At 41.2% G+C, this 23,893-nt stretch overlaps 1 protein-coding gene and 1 long non-coding RNA gene across 4 annotated transcripts in view; one reads left to right on the forward strand and one right to left on the reverse strand.

Annotated features, from left to right (window-relative positions):
• The window catches only part of LRMDA (leucine rich melanocyte differentiation associated), a 1,159,904-nt gene that overhangs the window by 269,518 nt on the left and 866,493 nt on the right, over positions 1–23,893 (forward strand). The window lies entirely within an intron of this gene.
• On the reverse strand, positions 318–22,118 carry LOC113885425. Of its 2 annotated transcripts, none has more exons than XR_003509197.1 (3): positions 20,874–22,118; positions 11,108–11,237; positions 318–4,953 (listed from the first exon to the last, which is right to left on the reverse strand). It is a non-coding gene; the product is annotated as an uncharacterized LOC113885425 (long non-coding RNA). The 2 variants fall into 2 exon arrangements; XR_003509196.1 differs by lacking the exon at positions 318–4,953 and adding an exon at positions 8,852–11,013.

The following is a 23,893-nucleotide window of genomic DNA, read 5'->3' on the forward strand; positions in this document are numbered from 1 at the left end:
ACAAGGAGATCAAGCCAGTCAATCCTGAAGGAAATCATCCTGAATATTAATTGGAAGGACTGATGCTGAAATTGAAACTCCAATACTTTGGTCACCTGATGTGAAGAACTGACTCATTGGAACAGAGCCTGATGCTGGGCAAGATTGAAGGCAGGAGGAGAAGGGGACGTCAGAGGATGAGATGGTTGGATGGCATCACTGACTCAGTGGTGTAATGATGAACTCAAATAAGCTCTGGGAGTTGGTGATGGACAGGGAAGCCTGGTGCGCTGCAGTCCATGGGGTCGTAAAGAGTCAGACACGATGAGCAACTGAACTGAAGTACAGAGTGGCAAACGGATACTGTGTAGGAGTTGACATCCCGTACTTCTCTGCTTGGACTTCACCCACACCCTCTCTCCCTTTGCAGATCCCCAGATGATGCCCATCCCACTGCTCCAGACCCACAGCACAAAACACACATGATTCTTGTCCTCAGATAACTTACTATGAAATCAGAGTGACAAATAGCTAAACAGAATTATTAGAAATGTGTTTTGGAGAAGAGGCTCTACCCCAAGACTTTTTTTCTCCCTGGTAATGTAAGACTCAGCTTCCACAGCAAGGAAGCTTGAAGCTGGGATCACGAGAGGAGAGAATTGCTGGAGATGTCACCCTTTGTTTGTGTTGGAAAGGTCCATCTTCCTGGTGTTGCTGCCTAGACCCTTCTGCCTGGGCTCCTTTGCTTTTTCTCTGTTGTCCCTGGGATCCTTACCCCCTTTTGGAGCTGAAATCTATTTCCTTTTGGCAAGAGGTGGTGCCTTCTAAGTATGGATATGACAACTGCATTATGCAAGCTCATGATAAAAACACCCAGTCTAAAAATACGGGCAAAATGGGATAAGATATTTAAAATCTGCCATTTTTCACCAAGTCTGGGAGATGGGCTGTCTGTTTCAATGGTGTTTCCTCCCTGCCTGTCCCCCACCCCCACTCACCTGTGAGTCCCCTAGGTAGAGCTGTTTGGCTTGCTGGTGGAGGCATGGTGGAGAGGGGAGAGAAGCCCAGGAGCATGCCTTGTGCACTCAGCACAAATCCGCCTCCAGAACCCCGAGCGTGCAGACGAGGAATTCTTCCATGACACGTTATTTTATGGCTTGGGATCATCTGCTTTGAATCTGGCACCTGGACCACAGTTACCCCCATTTCTGAACTTGTGAGAGCAGAGTGCCCTGCAATGCATTTGCCCTGCCCTACTCAGGAGCATTGAGCTGCTTCCTCCTTTGAAAGGCAGTAGGCAGCTGCTCTAGCTTTTGCCCATCACCCCTCCTGTTGGCTGCCTGATGTGGAGGGACCCCTTTCTGTAATATAGTGCTTTGCCTGGTGTAATTCTGATTTAGAAAAACAGCTTCGCTTGGAGAGAAGCATTAATTAGATGCAAAGAGGGAGTTATTTCATCCTTCGGGTGGGGGAGAGTGGGGAGTGAGGGAGAAGGAAAAAAGTACCACAAATAAATTATCTCCTATTTGTGCAATGTTTTATGCTTGTCAGCTGTCTGTTGCCAGAGAACCACAATGTAGCTAAATACTTGTGACACCTTGCCCAATCAAGGTATAGCAAAAGGATGTTATGGGAGCCTCTTTGTGACAACCTGTGCTAGTTTACATTAGCTTATAACCAATCGCTTTTTCCTCCGTGCTTGGAGAAATTTGTTAAATTAATTCAGTTGCAATTAGCAGATTTATGGGAAAGTACCCTGTTATCCTTTAATTGGAGAGCATAAAACTACAAACTGAATCCACTAGTTCTATTTGTGTAATAGGCAATCTATCTACGACAAGATTTGATCGATGGAGTCGTATGATGCCCTTGCCTTGTTTTATATTGGCTGTCAGCGCTTAACTGGGACTGAAGTATCTGGGTAACAAAAATTGATATAATGACTTAATGCGCCTTATTCTCTTTGAGCTACATCAGTTTAGAGCACTTCTGAGAGAAAAATGTCTGGAAAATATCAGGGAGTCATTTATCAACCTGTTTTCATTAGCATACTGCCTAGCTCTGGCAAGGATTTGAATAAAAAAAAGCAGGATGGTACAATTTATTTCAGGCCCCATATTTCTTGGATGAAAGGAGACTTCTAATAAAAGGAAAATACGGAAAGATGCTTTTTCTAGCTTCTTTTTCCCTAACGAAAAGTCCTACTCCTAAAGCTTTTTTTTTTTTAATTTGTTAGGAGTTTTACTGTTAATAATATGTTGGAGAACATATCTCTGGGAAGGTAATTAGAAAAGTAATGCAAAATGCACGGTGGTTCTGATATGTAGAGAAAAAATTTCTTAAAACCCTCAGATCACCTAAGTGTGTCTTGGGTACGTGTCTGTCTGTCTGCCTCTGTTGGGCATGTTTGTGTGTCTGTGATCCACAGTTAAACAGTGAGCACAGAGTTCTCTGCATAAGTGGGTTTTTTTTTTTTAGCATGAAAGGATTTTAAAAAGTTAAGATACAGTGTTTTGAGCTTTCCAGAGTGGGAGCCAGGGGGAAATAGAAACAGATCAAAATGTTTGTATAGTGGGCAAGAATACATTTGGTATATGGAGTCATTTGTCCTACCCACCATCCAAGAGTGAGTCCGTTTTGCATGAAATTTTTATGCATCAGTCAGCCGGCATACAGTGTGCCTAATGTATAAAATAAATTGGTGCATAAATCAGATTAAGAGCAGCATGTTGCCAACTTTCGAATTTGCACACAGGGATTCAATATGGATATGGAGGAATTCCCATTTTAAAAAATCTCTAATAGGGGATGGAGTAACTCTCAGATAGGCGTGGCACGCGGGGACATTCTATCCCCTCGGCTTTTCCACGTATCACCCCACATAATGACAGAGGCAGTGTTGTAGATGTCCGAGCAGCGGTGTAGGAGTCTGGTGGAAAAGAGTCATGTACGGAGGGTAGTGTCACAGTATTTAAGATAATATTGCCACCCTGTCTATAGTGCCTAATTATGGCAAGGAATTGGTGTGCCAATCGATAGTGATTGATGGGGTGGGGATGAGCATGTGCCCGTTAGTCACATTCATCTTCATGTAAATTCCTGGACATAATAAGAAGTTATCACCAGGCAACAGTCACTGTCTGACTGCTAATTCCTCGGCACATACTTCTGTGGGTGAGAGCCATGGTACCACTCCCAGGGGCAAGTTCGCCCTACTGTTTACCTGTTATATGTCAGGCCTGTAGATCTGGTACCTGAGGAGTGGCTACTGGGTAGAAAAGAGTTGAGGTCACATTGACCATTTCTCTGTCAAACAGCAGTGCTGTGGTTAACCAAAAAGACAGGGAGTGTGTTTTGCTTTTTTTGAATGCTGGAAATATGCTACAGGGGTTTGACTCAGTAAAAACATATATGATAAATGGTTTTCTTAAGTATTATGTCTATTAACATTCACAACACCATTTTCCCCCAAAGCTTAGGCTGGCAAATTATCAATTGATGAAAATACAAGTGCTTTTGTTTTATCCCCCTTTTTTTTTTCTTACTATGCTTTTTGGAGTTGGAGATTGTTTAACCATATAGCTCTTTTGCTTCTTAAATCTCATATGCAGGCGTATGCATATGTATTTCTGCTGCCCCAGAGCTTTTTTTTTTTTTAAATTTTTAAGCTTGTATCTCTTTGTTTTCCCTTTTCCCCTTCCAATAAGACCTCATCAACTCATCCTTTATAGCTGTTCCTTTCTCCCTGTCTCTTCAGTAGCCTTTGTTAACTGACCTAAAGGATGTAATTCATATTCAGAGCTTAGGTAGGAGGTGGTATGTCTCCTCTTCACATGCTTTATCTGAGCAAAATCTTGGTGCCCTGGCCTGTAATACTGCGTTACCTATACCCAGCAGTTAGTTTTTAAAAACATTTTCATTTCCCTGTATGGTCTGGTTTTTTGGTCTTCCTGAAGAGTCTGCTGCATTAGAAGTTATTCTTGAAACTGAATGCAACTGGAGTGTGATGATGGTGTTCTTACCTTCTTCATTCCTACTGGATAAGCTCATTGCTCTTTGAAGAAGATCTCTTGAAGTTGGTGGAGCAATGGACACATACAAAGAATTATAAAAATATTTATTATAGGTAATAACTGTAATAATAAGAGGGTAAATAATAACAGCAACAATAATTTAAATTTCAGATTGCTTGTTGTATCAGTTAGGCCCAAGTAATGCTTCAGTGACAAATAACTCCAGAATCTCAAAGGCGTAAAACAGGGCAGGTGTATTTCTTCTAATGTTTTGTGCACATTGTGGATTGGTAGGGGGCCTCTGATCAATTTAGTCGCACAAGGATTCAAGATAGCAGGGCATGACATCTTAAACATCACTGGACATTGAACAAAAGGGAAAGTAAAGATATCTCAGCTCATGGCAGAACCAATCACAAAGCTCCCTTCTTACCTTGTGACCCAAAGCAGGTGGAATAGACAGATTTGGTAAACACCTCTTGTACTGTTGATTGGTTATACAAAACAGATAGTTATAAAAAAAACAACAAAAACTTTGAACACAAGAAAACTGTGTTAATAGCTTTAGCAGTACACAAGCAGTGCAAAATAATTGAAATGTAAAGGTCTAAAAAGATAAGCTGGTTCAACATGCTCTCGCTTCTACAGAGGAGGAAATAGAGGTCTAGAGAGGGGAAATAGATTTCCCAAGGTCAGAGCGCTGGAGAGGAGCAAAACAGGTATGCAAACCCAGGTTTCTTGACTTGAATCCAATATGGTTTCTCTTTGTCTCTCTCACCTGTCATGTGGGGAGCCTCAGATTTCTTGCGTGGACTGCTGCTTAGCCTGTGTGTCTCGTCCTAACTGCCTTTCCATCGACCTCAGCCTCTCGCTTGGCAGCTTTTACTTTGTCCAGGTGCTCTGGATCTGCTTAGCTTCTTGGCTTCCCCCTTCCAGACTCCTTGGCCACCATCATATTTTCCTGCAGATGGTATTTGGTTATGAAGCTGCAGATTCCCTTTTTTTTTTTTTTAAGTACTAGAATTTGAATGCTTTCATAAAATTCTGTGACACAGGTTTTAAAGTGTGGTGTTGAGACAATGGTGTGATGTTGAACAGAGGCACTAAAAGGAGGTCAAACCAGGAGAAACATCACAGGATAAATGATTACTGATTTATTTGTAATTTATGTCTCCTACTTTGAGAAGGTGAGAGACCAAATGGTGATTTGGTCTGGACAATGGTCTGCTGTTTCTTGCTGTGACTCAGTAGAGTCAGAAGATGAAGTTTTGATTGATGTTTCTGCTGGTTTACTTTTTAAAAAAACTAGTTCAAGTTACTGCTTCAGACATTGGGGGCAGATCAGTAAGAAAAGATATTTTTATACAGAGATGGAAAACTTTTTAATATTGCAATTGTTAACATGTATGCAGTTGTATCTTCCATATGATTTTCACTGCAAACCCAGGTTGCATCCTCCTGTTGGAAGAATATTAGTTGCTTTCTTATACCCATAATTATGGACATAAGTGCGTATTACCAGGGCATGTGTTATAACTCAAAGCCTGGAATTTTGGGTGTTGTATTCTTAAATGGCTAATGTCTGTGGGGGACGAGGCAGAGGGTAGTGTGCCTGTGTGGCATCAGAAAGGTATCTTCTTGCTCCTATGGAGGACCCTTGTCAACTTTATTACTTTTGTGTGACCCTCACATTTCATTCAAAATTCCAAACAAAAGCTCAAGATAAGCTTAGATGCCTGTTATATAATGGGTGCATGTGTGCACACCCCCATTTTCTGTTTATATTATGTGTGTATATGTGTGTGTATTTACATGCATATTCAATATCTTTCTGTGTATATTGTGTGCATTCTCATTTGCCCCATAGCCTTAAGAAATAGATATTGTTGCATGGCTAACATCTGAGTGCATATTTTTGATTATTCTGTGTTTGTTGCTGTCTTAGGTGCCTTACATGAAGTAACTCATTTCATCCTTACCATCACCCTCTGAAATAGATACTTGAGAAAACTGAGGTGTAGAGTCTCATATACCCAAGGTCACACAGCTACTGTGTGATGGAACCAAGGTTCAAATCCAGGCAGTCTAGCCTCACAACTGGTGTTGGAACCACTCTGCTGGGCTGCCTGCCTCCCCTTTCCTACCCCGTTAATGAAGGGAGGAGTTACCAGGCAGTGAAATGTGATCCAGACATGGAATAAGAAGATTGGATGCAAACCCTGGCTCTAGTGCCTACTCTCTAGCTGTTGTAGGCAATCTCAGCCTTTCTTAGCATCATTTTCCCCCTTAGTATAAGAACACTCATCTTTAACCCAGGGGTCATAGTCTTTAGAATGACGAGTTTGTGCCCAAGGAATATTTCACCAGAATCACTGGCATGCCAGAAGACAGTGTTAGATTTCTGAGTTTTGTAATCCAGAGATGAGAAAGGAATAAGCTGGAGCAGTATTTGATGTTCATTCTGAACTAGCGCCCTCACTTGGTGTGGGAGACCGCTGTGTGAGCCCTTGGGACACACAGTAGGTGGACTACTTACTAGGTTGCCTGGGAATTCTCTTTGAAGAGCAGTTCATAGTGACATCTTCCCCTCTGTTTTTGTCTTCAGCATTTTGCAAATCTTATTAGTCTCTGGCTGTAGGATGTTGTTGTTCCTTACTCGCTAAGTTGTGTCAATGATGTAGTTAATTTAGAAAAATCCTCAAATAAGAGAAACTTTATACTTGGTTATAATTTGGGGGTTGAATACAAAAATCTCTGGTTCCAGGAGAGTCCTTGATTTTGTCATGGGAATGAACTTAATAGTTTTTCAAAAATTATTGTAAGTAAGAGTTCTCCGTTTTTCTTTAACAAAAATTCAAACCTTAATTTTTTGTTTTATCTACCAGAGTATAAATCCTAACAGATTATGTTGGGCAAAAAAAAAAAAAAAGACACTTGAGTAAATGCTTTCTGAAAGAGATTCATGCTATGGAGAGAACATTTTGGAAACAGATGTTTGGAAAGTTTTTCATCCTCATGTGAGGTCATTGCTAAAAAGCATCTAGGTGTATCATCTATAAAAATGCTCATCTTCACATACTTCAAAATATTTGGAAAAAGAAGTTTGTAACCATTTAAAACATCTTCCCAGGAAGGAGTGTTAGTGGGTTTTGAATTCATTGGTAAAAATATAAAATTGCCACACATTTTGCATAATCAAAATTAAGGATTGTGGAAATTTACCCACTGAATTTAAACACACTCTGAGTGCCATTGGTTAGTGAGATGGAAAAAGTTTCATGATTAGGTAGGCTCAGCCAGTGATCAGTTTCTTCCGTGTGTTCTGTGGTCCTCAGTATTAATAATAACCTCTCAAAAGTATCAGGTCCCAATTCCTGGAACCTGTGAATTTTACCTTATATTATTGAAAAAAGGTCTTTGCAGATTTGATTAAATTAAAAGTTTTAAGATTATATTATCCTGGACTATCTAGGTGGGGCCTGATTGGAATCATAAGTGTCTTTATAAGACAGGCAGGGGGAGATTTGACACAGACAGAAGAGGAAAAGGCAGTGGTTTAGAGAATCAGAGAGGAGTGATGCGCTCACAACCCCAGGGGTGCCAGCGACCTTAAGAAGTTTGAACATGTAAGGAATGTACCCTCCCTCAGAGTCTCTGGAGGAAGTATGGCCCTGCCTACACCCTAATTTCAGCCTAGTGATACTTTTAGCTCCTAGAACTGATAAAATGATAAATTAAAAAAATTCTAACAAGATGGTGGTAATTTGTTACAATAACCATGGGAAATTGATTTATACTTAAGTAGTATTTAAAAGTGTAATTCATTTATTAAAATTAAGTGTTAGGATAAACTGAAATTAGAACTAAACTTTTACGTTTTCTTTTTATAAAGTGTAAGCCAGTATTTTAAAAAATGAGACAAAAATATATAAGATCTCTGTAATGAGGTTTCTGAAACATAATACATAAAATATAGTATCAGTTAACCTGGTTAGCTCAAAGAAGATTTGATATCACTAATGAGTTGAAATGCATTTAAAATATTTATAATGTTTTCTTTCCTGTCCTTCAAGTGCCTGTCTTGTATATGTTTTATGAATACACTGGTATGACAGTAAGTGTGTATATTTATGGTAATAAATTAATATATGTTGGGGTACATGATCATCAAATTTGGAAAAGTTGATCTAAGGGATTATTGTCATGATTAAATGAGAAATAAGGAAACTCTTTGAACTTGGTAGGCATCAAATACCTATTGGTTTTTTGAGTGAATGGATGTATGGATGGATAAGGAAGCAATGGAGGACCCCAGTTTAAGCAGGAGACCTTGGGAAGCATAACTGATGAGGGGGGGGCCTGTAGCTGTGAGCCCAGGTGTGCCTGATTCCAAAGCAGGTGATCTTTTCACTTTGCTGTCATCTTGTAAAGAAGTATGCTTGTTCAAATCATCAGTTTCACAATTTTGTGAAGGGACCAGTGAAACTTACTCGTGCACATGGAGGGTTGGCTTATCTCCTAAGTGTTGAGATGGGACAGGAAGAAGCAGGAATTGCGATACCAAGGATGATGTGAGAAGGCAGGAGTTTCCTGCACTGGCTGTGTCTGTGTTGGCCTGTGATGGTAAAGATGGTTGTGGCAGGAAGGGTATTTGGAGGAATTATGGTAGGATGAGGGCTTCCCAGGTGGTGCTAGTGGTAAAGAACCTGCCTACCGGTACAGGAGACTTAAGAGGTGTGGGTTTGATCCCTGGGTCAGGAAAATCCCCTGGAGGGGAACATGGCAACCCACTCACAGTATTCTTGCCTGGAGAATCTCCATGAACAGAGGAGCCTGATAGGCCACAGTCCAGGGTTGCAAAGAGACACGACTTAAGCAACTCAGCATGCATGCATGCATGTGGTGGGATGAGCTGTGGGACTAGGCCCAACTTTCCTGCAGTTCATCCAATAAGTCAGGTAGCTTTATGCTTTTGCCCCAGTGTGAGGGGACATGAGAATCTGCCAACCGTAGAACAGTAGAAGATTCGTGAACACCAACTCCTTTTCCCTTTGAGAAATACTGGAAGAGAAACCATACACTAAGCAGAAGGTGCTAACACCCATGATTGTAGGGAACAGGGAGGAATTAAGCTTCCACCCCTCAGACCTGGCCTTGGCTAGTACCTGCACTCTTCTTCCTGACCAAAGCTGTTAGAGCGGCTTTCACTCCAAGTGTTAGTGAGCTACCTGATTTGGAAGTGCTGTCTCTTCTGGTTCATCTTTTGCTGGAGCTAATAATGACAAGAAAATAGCCAGTTGGGTGGTGTTTGATGATGAGCGATAATAAGAATTTCGGATCTGCTGTAACGTCTAGTCCAGCCCAACTGCGCCTGTGAAAGGGGGTGTAGACCTGATAGCTGAATTATGAACGCAGTCAGCTCGGTCTTTAAAAGAATTTAGGTCAGTTCTTGAAATATGCTTCTTGTGTAGTGGCGGTGATAGAGTAGGGAGTTTCTTAGTCCATTGCTTGGAACACTGGCATTGACCTCCACCGTCATTGCTCCCAGTGCTCCCATAGCCCCTTAGGAGGGAAATTCCAGTAATCACAGTTGCTGGTGTCTGATCCAGTTTCCGTTCTGCTCCAGGTAATGTCACTCTCAGGTTTAAGATCTTGCAGTGGTCTCCCTTAAGTTCAGAGCTCTTACCATTGTTTTCAGGACTTTCTCCTCTTCCTCCCCACCCTTCAGTCAAAGTGTGTGATGCTCTGTTAGCTCTCTGCAGAGGTCTCGCTTATCTCTGGGCCTTTGCACATGCCTTTCCCATTGCTTTGACTTGCTCCCACCAATCTCACCTAGCCAACACCTTTGTATCCTTCATCGTACCAGGTACATGATCAGTGCTTGGTCCATGGTTACCAGATGAATAAAGTTTCTCAAGAGAGAAAGGGCTGTGTTATTTTGTGTCCCCACAACTAGCATAGTACCTGACATTCAGTAAATGTTGGTTGAATGGAGCTCGATGGAGAGGTGGTAGACTGGGGCTTTAGGGGCTATGACCCTGGATGTAGGTTATCAGGCCACATTCACTCCTTCCCTTTTCCCCCTCCTAATGAGGCCCAGGTCTGAGTACCTTCAGAAGCAACTGGGGAAGGGCGATGGTGGTCACGGGGTAAATCATACATTAGTTGGCCTTTTAGAAAGAAAAACATATGTATAGTTATACAGAGTCACTAATGACAGATATTTCTAGAAATAATGAACTGAGAACTTTTTATTGCCGTACTTCACTGCCATGCTTCTGAAACATAAGAGACACCAACATGCAAGGGAGGCAGTTATCATGGCCACCTTTGCATTCTATTTGCTGTTTTAGGCTTTTTGAAAGATTCCCATATGGGCTGTGGTTATAGTTTTCAAGTACACATCTCGTTTTTGACCTGGGAGTGAGAAGAATCATTTTTGGGCAATGAAGATAAATACTCAACAGACTATTAAGTGTAGAAATGTATCTCAGATATCGGCCCCGCCATCTGAAATGTAAATATCTCCTGAAATTCCCGCTTAAGAACAGATTTCACCTGCAAGTAGACTGTTATATCTTCCTGAAAAATATATACACCCTGGTGAGGGAATAAACACATCATTACACTTTCATGACAGATAAGCTCTGCTCTGTTCGGGTGTAAACTCATTTTTCTTGGGTTGACCTTTAAATAGTATTGTGCTATTGTATGGGATTTAAATCAATAATTTTGTCAAAGCAAAATATACTGCAGGTTTTTTTTTTTCTTTATCATTTAAACAGTTCTGTAAACTCTCAAGGAGTAATGGATTTCAGCATGTTGTCCCCAGGAAGGGAATAGGGGAGGAGGGGGCTCGGGGGCAGTGGAGGGCAGCAGACCACGTATTAAAACTCACTTAGCAGCAATGAAGCAGAAGCCAGGGGTGGCTGAGAGAGCTGCATTTTCTCTTCCAGGCAGCTGAGATGCGGGTGCCAGTGTGGGCTGTAATTAGTGGTGTAATACCTTTTCTGCATTCCTGCTGTAAAGCAGAGAAGTGTCCCAGGTGTAAGGAGGTTAAAATGAGAAGTACCCAGTAGTTATGAAGCAGCAATAATGAGTTTCCTTCTACTTACCATGGATTTGTGTGATATACAGCTTGCAATTAAGCATGGCTTGGTGATTCAGTGATTAATGTATATACAGCTCCTAAAGGAGGGAAGCCTCCCTCCCTTCCCATCCTTCATGATGTTTACAGCTGGGTACCTATTAACAGGAAGATGGAAAGGGCCATTTACAATTCAGTAACCTTTATGACAGTGAACTCTTTAATCAGCATTTTATTTCCTTTGTAACACTTTAGTCATCTACAAATGTCAGAATAAAATAGGGCCATGAAATATTTAGGATCGGCATGTGGAAATTGACTTCCCTTGATTTAAGCTGCTGTGTCTTTTCATTTTGTTGTTTTGGGAGCTTTTACTTTTATTGAAAGACAATTTATAACTAAATGCTCCCAACAGTGACTGGCATTAGGGTAGGAGGAATTTCAGAGAGCCAGGTTCTGGTTCTATAAAATGTGTTGATGCTTGCTATATTGGGTAATAAGTTATTCAAATAAAAACATTAGCAAAGGGTTTGCATTTCAGAGCAGTGTTTAGTAGAGGTACAGCAGACTCTGCAGAGTTTATGACAAAATACCCTGACATATTTCAGAAAGGTAATTAAGTATGAAGTACATCCATAATAATTTAAGTCAGTTATAGTGTATACCTGAAATATGCATTATTGTCTCATGTTATTTTCTTAGTGGGATTCTGGGACTTTTTCACTTCAACAATAACCACCTTTCAGCTTTCTTGTATTGTTGCCAATGTATGTAATATATATTAGCAGAATTGCCATGTTTATGTTAAAAGACCTTGAAATAGTGATATTAAGTGATTGCATTATTTCTTACTTGCATCTTTTGCAAAGTTAACTCATCTTAAGCCAGGAAGCCCAAACATGTCTCAAACGATGTGTTTTAAAAGTGAATCTTGGCATGCCGTAAGGTTTGGGCATGGTGCAGTACTCACTGCTCACACCCCTGAAGGTTCCTGGTGACCCATTTTTTGACCTGAGAATGTACTAGTACTATTTAAGGAGTAGTGAGGCAGTCTTGGTGTTGTGTAGATCATATGGACTTTTTTTCACACTTTTCTACAGCATAGAAAAATGGAGGGTGGTTCCTTTTTTTGTGTTGTCTGGAAACCAGTCATAGTGATTAACCTGGTGCAGTGCATAGACCAGCCACCTGCCTGCAGTCCCAGGCCCAACGGAGCTGCATGTCATGGGCAAGTTCTTTATTTTTCTAGACTTCTGTTTGCCCATTTGTAAACTGAACTGGTTTTATAGGACTAGGTGTGCCTTCGAGGGAGCAGGGAGAGAGGGGTGGGGATATATGAATACTCAATTATGACCTTAACTTTAAACTGCCGTAAATAAAGGGTTTCTGTATGTACACTGCATAGATAGGAATCCTGGAGAGAATGTTCTTCCCTTGATAATGGGAGGAGAATTGCTGGGGTGGAAGAAAGTCCCATCATCTCATGAATTTCCTGTTGTTGTTGAGTGAATTAAACTATGCTTTGAAGCATTTGACAAAGAACAAGGCACCCGGTGTTACTTTTCCTTTGTTTTTGTAAAAGGACAGTGTCTCCAATAGTCTTCTTTCAATGAAATATCAATCTGCAAAGTATCAGCAAGTTATCTGAATTGGAATGTTAATGAAGAAAGTTGAGGTATTAATCTACAACTTGAGAGTTTCCCCCACTGGATTCAGGGAATGAAATATAGAAAGGAGGGGGAGACCCAGGGACTAGAAATCTGATGCTGGGCAAGGAAATGGACTCAGACCTTAGGATAGTTACAGGACATCTTTTTCTCTTTTTTTCTATCTCTATTCCTTGCTTGATGTCCAGCTGTCTTCAACAGCTCACGTTTGAAATGGTTCTTTGGAACATACATGGGAGGTGGCAAGCAGGATGTTCTAAGGGGCTGCAGGAGGGGCTCCAAACCCTCAGACTTTGAGACCTGGAATTTCCTTATTAGAAGGGAGTTCCCTGGGAACACGGGGCGAGGCGCTAAATGACGCCAGCAGCTGGTGCTGGTGAAGTGGCTGTGAGGATAGGTCGCGGCATAGTGGGGGCTTTTTTGGAAAGGACCATGGGAGGTGGCCCAGGAGAGGAATGTTTCAGAATGGCTTTTATTGCATCCTTTGCCCACCACCTCAAAGGACGTGCCCACGGTGTCATCCTGAGTGACAGGAGGCAGTGGGAGCCTGGAAAATCTTGGTGGCTGTAGGTTTTGCTCCTGGTTTTCCAATTTTAATTTAATGTCCTTACTTAAAAATTTTAAAAAGTCCTTTAAAAAGTACATCAGTGTTGTGAAGCATCATCATAGAAAGTTTGAAAAAAGTGAAGAATAAAAACAGCTCTACCACTTTAGCTAATAATAACACTGTGGTGTTGGAGAGACTCTTGAGAGTCCCTTGGACTGCAAAGAGATCCAACCAGTCCATCCTAAAGGAGATCAGTCCTGGGTGTTCATAGGAAGGACTGATGTTGAAGCTGAAACTCCCAATACTTTGTCCACCTGATGTGAAGGGCTGACTCATTGGAAAAGAGCTGGGAAAGATTGAGGGCAGGAGGAGAAGGGGACGACAGAAGATGAGATGGTTGGATGGCATCACTGACTCGATGGACATGGGTTTGGGTGGATTCCGGGAGTTGGTGATGGACAGGGAGGCCTGGTGTGCTGCGATTCATGGGGTCTCAGAGTTGGACATGACTGAGCAGCTGAACTGAACTGATACACTATTGTTTGTGTTTTTCTGCTTTTTCCCAAAGGCACAATGCCTGCTTAAAACGAGAGCCAAGGTTGCGTTTTGTGTCCTGCCATCTTCTTGTTCCTTAGTCCATAGGCACTCTGCCCTTTTGCTTCCTTGTCTTTGTAGTGATCATATTTTGAAGACGTCATGCTATTCCATCAAACAAGCATTCCGTATTAAAAAAAATAATTTTAAACATATTTTGAACCTCTTCTATGGGCTCTTCAGTTTGCATCCATATCTTTTTTTTTTCCTTTTTGCTGTGATAACAATATAATATTTGTCTTTTTGCATGTGGGTTTTCCTTATTTTGGTTTACTTCCTTAGGAATAGAATTCCAGATATAGAATGTTTGGGCTCGAGAGACTGTTGTGTCACATAACCACGTATAGCCCACGTGTGCATGCATGCTTAGGTGCTCAGTTGTGTCCGACTCTTTTGCAGCCCTATGAACTGTAGCCCACCAGGCTCCTTTGTCCATGGGATTTCTCAGTCAAGAATACTGGAGTAGGTTGCCATTTCTTCCTTCAGGGGATCCTCCCGACTCAGGGATCTAACCCATGTCTCTGGTGTCTCCTGCATTGCAGAAGGATTCTTTACCAGGTGAAAAACCTCTTAAAACCTCGACTTAGATCCTTCTGCATTCTGGCCTGTGTATTTTCTCCAGGTTAAAATGATTTTCATAAGAAGCTTGTGTTTCTGTTGATCATTTTGGATAGTCTGAAGGTCCGTGAGGATCTAAAATCATGTGGATGATACCATTCATTTAAAATTCTGCTGTAGTAGAGGATGGAAAATTAGGGGGAAAACAAACTGGAATACGGACTGGATCTGTTGGGATTCCAGACTACCTTAGGAACTGGTGAGCATATGATTGCATTTAACCTCAAGACAGTCCTCTTGTCTGGGAATCAGTAGCTGAGGAGACTGAGTCTCAGTGGGGTGCTCCACCTTTTGTGAGGTAGGGTTTGACCTCACCTGGACAGGTCTACTCTGGCATGTATCACTTAGTCTATAGTGGGGATCCGGGGATCATTTCCCCTTTGCAATAGCACAAACTCTTATTTTAGCCACTTGGACTTAGGCCTTTCTGGTGATTCCTGTGCACTTTTGTAGATCCATCTTTTATGCAGTTCTCTCAAATCACAAAGAAGAGTTTTGCTTTAATGCCCAGACATGGGAGGATTGGTAGTGGGCTGATTAAAAGGCAGCTGACAAGATATTTAAAGTTGTTTAGGATGGGTGTGTGTGTGGGGAAGTTGGGATCCATACCCCTTGGGCCCTGTCAGATTTTACTGCCTGTCTCTATAGCTTTCATGAAGGCAGTGGAGGAACTAGAGATGTGTCAAATGGGGAAGAAAAAAAAATGACTTTGCTTGGAAAGCCAATTTGGGAACCACTTTAAGTGTAGAGCCCACCCAGACAGAGAGATGCTCTATAAGAACTGTTCAGGGTCCTTAGAAAAACCCTTGACCTGACCAGCTAGGAACAATAGGAAAATAGGAATGCTCAGAGTTAAGGGACAAGTTCAAGGTCATAACATCCATGGATGCAAGGCAGATTTAGAAGCAGGGCTGTCTATCATCCCTACATTGAAGAGTCACTGAGAGAATGTAAATGAGAGGAGGTAACCAGGATGCCCAGCAGGGAGACAGGGGCATGGTTGTGTGACTCAGCTTTTCCTGTGCCTGGGCCCTGGCTGGCACCGTCCCTGCTCCTTTGACTGCACAGAGCTGCAATTACTGCGGGATGGGGGAAGGTTTTCCAACACTTGCTTGGATCTGAAAGAAGGTGGGAGCGGGACACTGTGGGGAGGGGCTTGGGGTAGTGGCCGCTGGTGCTGAGGTCCTGGCACCTCTATGACCCTGCCCTTTGCTTCTTGATACCACCTTTAACCTAAACTTGATATTTCTCCCAGTTAAGGGTGGGGACAAGAGATCATTTTCTGGATTTTTTTTTTCCTTGCCCCGATGATTAGGATGTGTTAACCTACCACATTCATTCAGACGCTTTGCCCCCTCTTGGTCAGGATTATTTAAATGTTTATCCTTCCCTCTTTCTTGACCTTTCTTGTTCAGTCTTAGTTCCCAGGTCCCGCTCGCTTTGTGTTTCATGAGCTTAGCAAAGCGTGGCCTCCAATTCCCTAGTTCTAGTGTTTTCACTTAAGATGAGGAGTGATGAGCCAAAGGTTTCAGGCTCAATCCTTGAGCAAAGGGCCGCTCTGACAGGGATTATTATTTATTTGTCATCTTGGATGTAATAAGCTGTAGGTACAGCTTCGAGAGCCCTTGATTTATTGCGCTGTCTCCTGCCACTAGCGGGACGTCTGCTGCGCGGCGCAGGATGAATACCACACTGTCAGCTCCGTCGATCTGTCTCCACCACTGCTCTCTCTCATAACACGTTCCCATTTCATGCCAGAATACATAAACAATCTTTCATTATTTTGATGCCTTTTTCATATTTGTTCTTTACAGAACATAAAGTTTGAATTTATGGGTTTCCTTTACATTATTTCAACACACTCCACCATTTTCCGGGTTTGTGGTTTAACTCTCAGAAATTGGCTGCCAGGTGATTTAGTTATTTTGGCTTTCTAGTTTTATAGTTATTTAATATTGCGATGTCAGATACTGAGAAAATGGAGTGCATGCGAGGCGAGGGGTTTGCAGTCGAGGCTGCTGTCATCAAGGCAGTGGGATCACGGGGATGAGGTGTGGGGGTTAAAAACACCACATGCGAGATGGGAGAGCGTTTGTTTGTTTTTTAAATGCCATCTCAAAAATATTATTTAGGTGATTGGCTGGCCTAAGTCCTTGATGGAGCTTGAGAGGAAAGAGAGAGCATCTCACCACTGTTTGAAATTAGCAAGGTTTTCTAAATGGGTAGCACATTTTTCTGCTTTTCACGCAGTAGCAGCTCTGAGCATTCTTTATTTTCATCCGTGCTCTCATTTCTGTAGTCATTCTCCCCATACTGCATCCCCCCCTATTTTTGTTTCTGTATTTCAGAGGCTTGGTCATATGGCATAATTTTAAAGAATTTTCCTGTTTTTATGTTCAGTTGTGCTAACTGAAAAAGGAGCTTGTTATGGAAGGAATTTACTTAAGGATAGGAAGTCCTTGCCTCTCTTCCCCTGTAGTAGGACAGGCTTAGGGAATGGATCATATACTTGCTTATGTATTCACCTATTTGCATCCACACACCCACCCCCCATCCCACAGGCATGCTTTGAGTCTTTCATCTTAAATTTCATCATTTTATTTTTAACCAAACTTAACAATTACATGCATTCTCTAAATCAGACACTTGAATGTTTTAATAAAAAAATAAAGTTTCCCCCAGTTATTTTCTTTGCAATTATATTTTCAGAGAGATAGCAGTAGAAGAAATTCTTAGAGTAGCCTGAATTGATAACGTCAGTCCTGGTGATGAGGAGATGTGTGCATGAGAATGCGAGGGGGTGGGGTGTATATGTGTTTGTCTTTGTCTGCTTATAGGATATGGGTCGGTCCATGGAGGAGCCTAGTGAATTTCACTTTTCTTGGTGCTTCCTGACAAATATAAGCCATTGACAGGTGAGAGTGTATTCCAGTCAAGGTCAATTAATTGTGCAGAAGTCGTAACGTTAGGGAAGTTAGTCCTTCTCGGCGGCAGTGCTAATTCAGGCTCTGGGATTGAAATTCTGGCTCCTTTTGAGAAAGGTTTCATGCTTACCTGCTTAATTGTGTGTGTGTGTGTTTCCTTGCCCTTCCACGCAGCTCTTTAAGAGGAAGGGGCTGAAGGTAAGGTGAGAGAGGTTGGAAAGTTGTTTTGAACCCTGCCTCCTCTCTGAAAGACATTAATGAATGTGGATTTGAATGCCATAAATGCAGGATAATTTTGTCACTCCTCGCTTCCCTTGGCTGCCTTCATTAGAGAAGTGGGGAATTTGTGTAGCCCACATCCCACTGTACCGGCCTGTTGTGGCTGGAAGGAAACCCTAGTTAATTAATATGAGGAATTTGTTTTGTGTCCCTGTTTAAAAAAAAAAAGAAGACAGTGCAGGTTGGTGTTGTCAGCAGAAGCTGCTTGTCACTTTGACCTGTTCTGTTAAGTGTTTGATGTGTTTTCTCAGAGTAATCTGTGAATAACATTATAGCCCAGCCAGAAGAGAAACCGAGGGAGCAATAGCAGAATTAATATCTGGGAGCGTTGATAATTATATATCAGAATCTAATTTTTAGCACAGAAAATGTGTTAATGACAGAGAGGAAAACAAAAACCACTAGCTTCTCCCAGCAGGCCCCAAAGTGTCATTTATTATTTCTCAGCTGGATATCTATCAAGTTTATGGGTTAATTTTTCTGTAGACTGTTATTTATGGGTTTTTGTTTGTTTTCAGCCATCATTACTAACAATACGGTTAATAGCAATCATTTGTTATCCAGCACTAGGCGTGATGCCTCAGATGAGAGCACTGAACTGAGAATACTCATTTGGTAGCTGAATAAGGCCCTGACAGGGCCCATTTATAACAAGCTCATTCTATAATGTCCATCCTATTAATAAAATTTTGTTGCTGTCTAATTAGAGATGTCTGATGTGTATAGTAGCACGACAGAGGAGACTTTTTTGCTACTGCCTTTTTTTTTTTTTCCTTCCCCTGGTCTCTCTGTCACAGCCAAAGCCCATCTGGGCATGTGGGAGAAACAAAAGGAATGAGGCAGGAGCTGTGGGCAAAGGTTTGGATTCGATGTGTGGTGACATCGCAGAGTGAGTAAGATGGAAACACAGGGAGGTCTCACTGGCTTGCCCGTGCTCCTTTCTGCTCTTCATCCTGTGGTTTCACCTGCCTGGGGTGGTAACTTGCAGCTTGCCTCCCAAATCCTCACTGATACGAAGTGTGACCACAGGGTGCTTTGATGCGTTTACTAACCTGCACACCAGAACTTAAAATGTACAGCCAGTGCTCAGCTCTTCAAAGTTGCTGTCTTGCAAGGCAGCACGTTTATTCCTAAGACACTGTCATTTCTAAGCATCTTCTGGAAACTTCTCTTGGTTTGTTTGCAAAGGTGGTCTATTTCATTCAATAAGAAAGTAAAGAGCCTTCCTGAGTAAGAATTTGGGATAATATATTAGAATGTCAATCTCAATGTTTTGTGGTTGTACTTTGAATACAGAAACTGATTCAGTTCAGTCATTTTTATCCCAGGGAATCTTTCAGGCTTTTTTTTTCCTTTAATTAGAAAGAAGCTTTGGGGCTAGACGATGCTATGTACCCAGCTGCTGGACAGAGTTGGAATTTTAAGTCCCATTGCCCTTTCTTTGCTGTGATAGGATTTGGGGAAAGCTACTGAAATGCTGGGGCTCAGCTTTCTCAGTTCTGAAAAAGCAGGCACTAGTCCCTGGAGAATGAATTGTTGCAAGAGTTAAATATCATAGATGAAAATGCCATTTAGGTAGCAAGACCTCCCAAACGCTAGTTATGACTACCACCAGTTAGAGTTCACTGTTTAGAACCCTATATAGAAAAACCTACCCCACTGAGGTCCTTTACTGTAAAGTCATTTGTAAACACGGTTGTATGCATAGTTTTACTAATTTTATTGCTTGTATTTCAAGTGAAATTGTGTTTCCCACTCCAAGTAAAATTTAAAGAAATGTGTTTTTTTTTAAATTTAAATCTTTATCATCCCAATTACAGCTGATTGCAAAGTTTGTTAAGGAGGGAAAATGAAGAATTAAGAATTCAAGGAAGAAATATTTTATTAATTTGGCAAGTGCTCTGAATTCATACACCTTTGAATTAGGAGCACACAATCAGGCAATAGGCAATAGAAGAATGTTTTTTAAAATAGTTTTGTTGCTAGGTAACTATTTTCCTCTTTTCTAAGCTCCCCCCAAAATGTTTTGCGAATGATCTTTTGAATAAAAATGATCATCTAATATTTTTCTCCCAGCCTGTCTGTTTGATTGTGAAGGTAAAACCATTAAAAAAAATAAACAGGGCACTGCCGAATTTCCATCCTAAGCTAGTGATAAAAGTGCCGTACTGAGTGGTGGCTGCGCAGGCCTGGGCTGTCTGCTGTTTGTTTTTTTTTTTTTTTTCCCCCCAAACTGCACTTGACTACAGCTTATCAACCCTTAATTAGTGCTACATTTTCTCCCTGTGATTTCTATTGATGTGCAGTACAGGAAGCTGGATTGAGCCTCCACCTGACTGGTGTGCAAATTGTTCTAGAAAATTCAGCAAACATCTCTCTCCACTATCCACCCCCTCCCCAATACTCCGTTTCTTTCCTCCCCACCGTTTCTCTCTCCTTGCGTCTTTCTCGCTTCCATTTCCCCGCAATAGAAAAGGTGAAAAGCAGGACGATAGGAATCAGGTTGAGTATTAGTGTTTTTGCTGGCCTGGGCAATAGAAAACGACAAGCCGCCGCCGGGCTCTCCGTCAGCAGAACGCCAAGCGGGGAGGAGGCAGCGGGCGGGGACTCTCCCGCGGCCTCAGGATGGCTGCGCCACGATGGCGAAGGCGAGCGCCGGGATGAAGTCAGCACTGACAAAGTGAGGGGATTGATGGATGGACAAAGCGAGCAACTGGATGTGAGAATGGATGAGGGCAGAGGGGGAATTTAACACAGACAAACAGAATGAAAGACAGAGAGGAATTGCTTGCTGAAGGATGGCCGCCCTCAGCTCCCACAGCAATTTACTTACTGCTACCTGAACACCCAAGGATTGTTTGCATTTTGCAGATTTCTCTACCAGCCTCGGCAGAGGGACCTGGTAGATTCCAGCTAGTGTGTGCCAGGCTTTCTCTTTGAACCTCCCTCTATTACTGTCCCTCCTAAGCCCACCGCCCCCCACCCTCCCCACAACTGTATTCACTCACACTCATTTAATTCAAACTGAGTGACTGATTATTTCCAATAAGTTCACACAGTGTTCCTGCAGAATAAATTTTCTTCTCCTGCCATCATTTTAATGTTTCCACTAAATTTACCTTAATCAGTTACTGTTGCCTTAGTGTAGTAAATAATAATATTTACCTGCTCCTTTTGAGACTGATGTTTCTAGAAGGAGATCTATTGTTGTTTCATGAAGGCTTGTGGTAGTGATGATAATGGATGTGCAGGAAATTCTTTGTGCAGGAAAAACTTGGTGGCTTTCTACCTTTATCCTGTCTGTATATATTAATGAGGGACTCAATATTTAATGCTTGTCACATTTTACTTTAAAGTGGAAAATATGCTCCAACCCAGCCCCCAAATATGTTATATTAGGTAAAAAAGAATTTATTAAGAAGGTGAATCTCATGTGAAATGTTTCTACCACAATAAATTCAAGTTAAAAAAAAATAAGAAAAAAACTGAGAGAGAAAAAAAATGTTATCTTCCCCCCTAAGAAAACAATGTATAGTGTTGCGTATGTTACAGTAGGTTTACAGTTTACAAATCATCATTTCAAAAAATAAGTGTCTGTGAGAAAAAAGCTATTTGAGGTTTTTAAAAAATATAATGCCATCAGTGATTATATGAAGCAATAGAAGGTAAATCTATTTACTGTAATTGAATATCATACTCAAATGTATATTTAGGATTTTGTTTCCTTGTGTGAATAAAGAAAATAATTTTCCGAGACCAGTTGATTTAGGAATCTTGGATAAGAATTTGTGAAATGAAAATTCCAAAAGAAACCTACACACAGACACATGCAAATTGTTGGGAAAGTGAAAAGGTGACTTATTCCAAAATTAAGGCAATCCAGCCTTAAGTGTGGCAGTTACAAGATAAGCCACTATATTTCTGGTACATTCAAGGAACCTGGGGCTTTACAGGAAATCTCTTTTTTATTTTGAGATACATTGAAGGAACCTGTATTTCAGAATCAGTGTTGTTGGGTCTCATAGTTCCTTTATCCACTTTCCATGAAAAAGTTTTTATCTTTCTCCCCCTCCCTCTTTACCTCCCTCTCTTCCTCCATCTCCTTTCAAAGAAATGGCCTGGGAAGACAAATAGTCTTTGCATTTTTTGGCTGTATATTGCAGTTTTCCCCCTTAAATATGCAAATTTACATGTCTACACATGTAGTTTTGAGGCAGATCTCTTTCTGTGACATACTTCCGAAGTCCCATCTATCTCTCTCCTCCAATTCCACAAAGACTAAAACATATGAAGTGGCAACAGAGTTTGAGAACCTCTGGCCCTTGAAGGACTCCAGAGTTCAGTGTCAGCTGCCTTCACAATTAAAGCAAGGTTTTGGGAGAAGGCTGTTGACTTGGTAGAAATGATGAATAAGAGTTTTCAAAAGATGAAATTAATAAGTTGTCTGTTGCACAGAGGTCCGTGAGACATGTTTTCACGTATGGCATGAATTATCTGTCTTTTCACTATTTAAAAGTAGATTTGTCCTCGTGTTCATTGCTTGTGCAGACTAAAGGCTGTGGTTGCCTGGAAGCTGCAGCGCTGGGAGGTGCGCACTCGGCATCGTTTTGGAATAATAGGAGCTCAGAGCTGACTAACCATTTGGAGATTATGTCACGTATTAATCCTGGTATTGAGTAATTTTTCAAAGGTTGAAAAAAATGTGACAAGTGATAAAATTAAGTTTACTGAAGGTGGCTCACATGTGGCCTGGAGATACAGCTTACGGCAACAGGTTATAGCGGGTCCTGATTTCTTTTTGTGATTTAAAAAAAGCTGGAACCTCTGAGATAACTCTGGGAAATTTTTGGAAAAGAAGAATGGTAACTCCTTTTTCATGTGGATCCCTGATTGGTAAAGGCAGACTGAGGGGAATTGCTTTCTTTTTGCCATTATTCTGAGTTTTGTGGCTTCCATGGTTTTCAGCACATGTCCTAAGAATCACTACACCTGCGCTTCCTAGAAGCAGGCTATAGGAGCCTGAGCCCCATCTCCTCAGAGATTCTGATAGAGGAGGATAGGGTGAGATTTCTGCCAAGAATTCTGCGAGGTGGGCCACAGACGTGATACCTTTCCCTCTGTGTCCCTTTGGAGTTCATTTGGATATTTCTGATGCATCCCTCTAAATATCCTGACTTTTGAACCTTAAAGTTGGATTAGCAATAAACAAAAGAAGGCTCACTCAGTTTTGTTTTATACCTCTCAATTTATTTCAATCCCCCCGCCCAGTCCTACATAAAATACATGTTGACTGTAGAAAGTTTGAAAAAAAAATTCTGAAGAAAAGAATTATCTGTGATTTCACCACCCGGAAATTAACCATTGCTAATATTTTGTTGTATACCTTTCAGTCTTTTTAGAAAAAAACAAGTACACATTACATAATTGAAAACTAGGATCGTTTCCTGATTGTTTTTTGCCAGTATCAATATGTTTTTGAGCATATTCTCATGTCTTAATCCTTCTGAAACGTGGTTATTGGAGCACAGCTCATTTGTCCAGGTTTCCTTTGCAAGTCCCTTATTGTTGGCAGCGTAGGTTACTTCCCCACCCCAGCCCCCCGTATAAACAGAGCTGTGATGAACTTTGATCTAATTTTCAATTGATGACAATTTTATTATTATTGCTATTATTTTAAAATTTTATTGGAGTATCGTTGCTTTACAATGTATGTTAGTTTCTACTGTACAGCAAAGTGAATCAGCTGTACGTGTGTGTATATATATATGTGTGTGTGTGTGTGTATATATATATCTCCCCTCTTTTTTGGATTTTCTTCCCATTTAGGTCACCATAGAGCATTGAGTAGACTTCCCTGTGCTGTAAAGTAGGTTCTCGTTAGTTATCTATTTTATACACAGCATCAGTAGTGTATATATGTCAATCCCAACGACAATTTGGTTATTATTTTTTAAATTAAATTTAAATTGCCTTTTCTTCCTCCCTTCCATTCATCCATCTGTGCATCTATCCATCTATTCCTGGTTTATGAACACTTGATTTAAGTGATTTCAGAATACCAGTTCTGCCCTATAAGAGTGACTTTTTCCTAGACCCTTAGAGAGTATAAGTTCATTAAGTTATTGCAATATTTCAATGTCATTAGTATTATTAGTCTTACTTCTCTACTGTATCACACCGGTGAA

The sequence above is a fragment of the Bos indicus x Bos taurus genome, chromosome 28 (genome assembly GCF_003369695.1).
Source record: "Bos indicus x Bos taurus breed Angus x Brahman F1 hybrid chromosome 28, Bos_hybrid_MaternalHap_v2.0, whole genome shotgun sequence".
Taxonomy (NCBI): domain Eukaryota; kingdom Metazoa; phylum Chordata; class Mammalia; order Artiodactyla; family Bovidae; genus Bos; species Bos indicus x Bos taurus.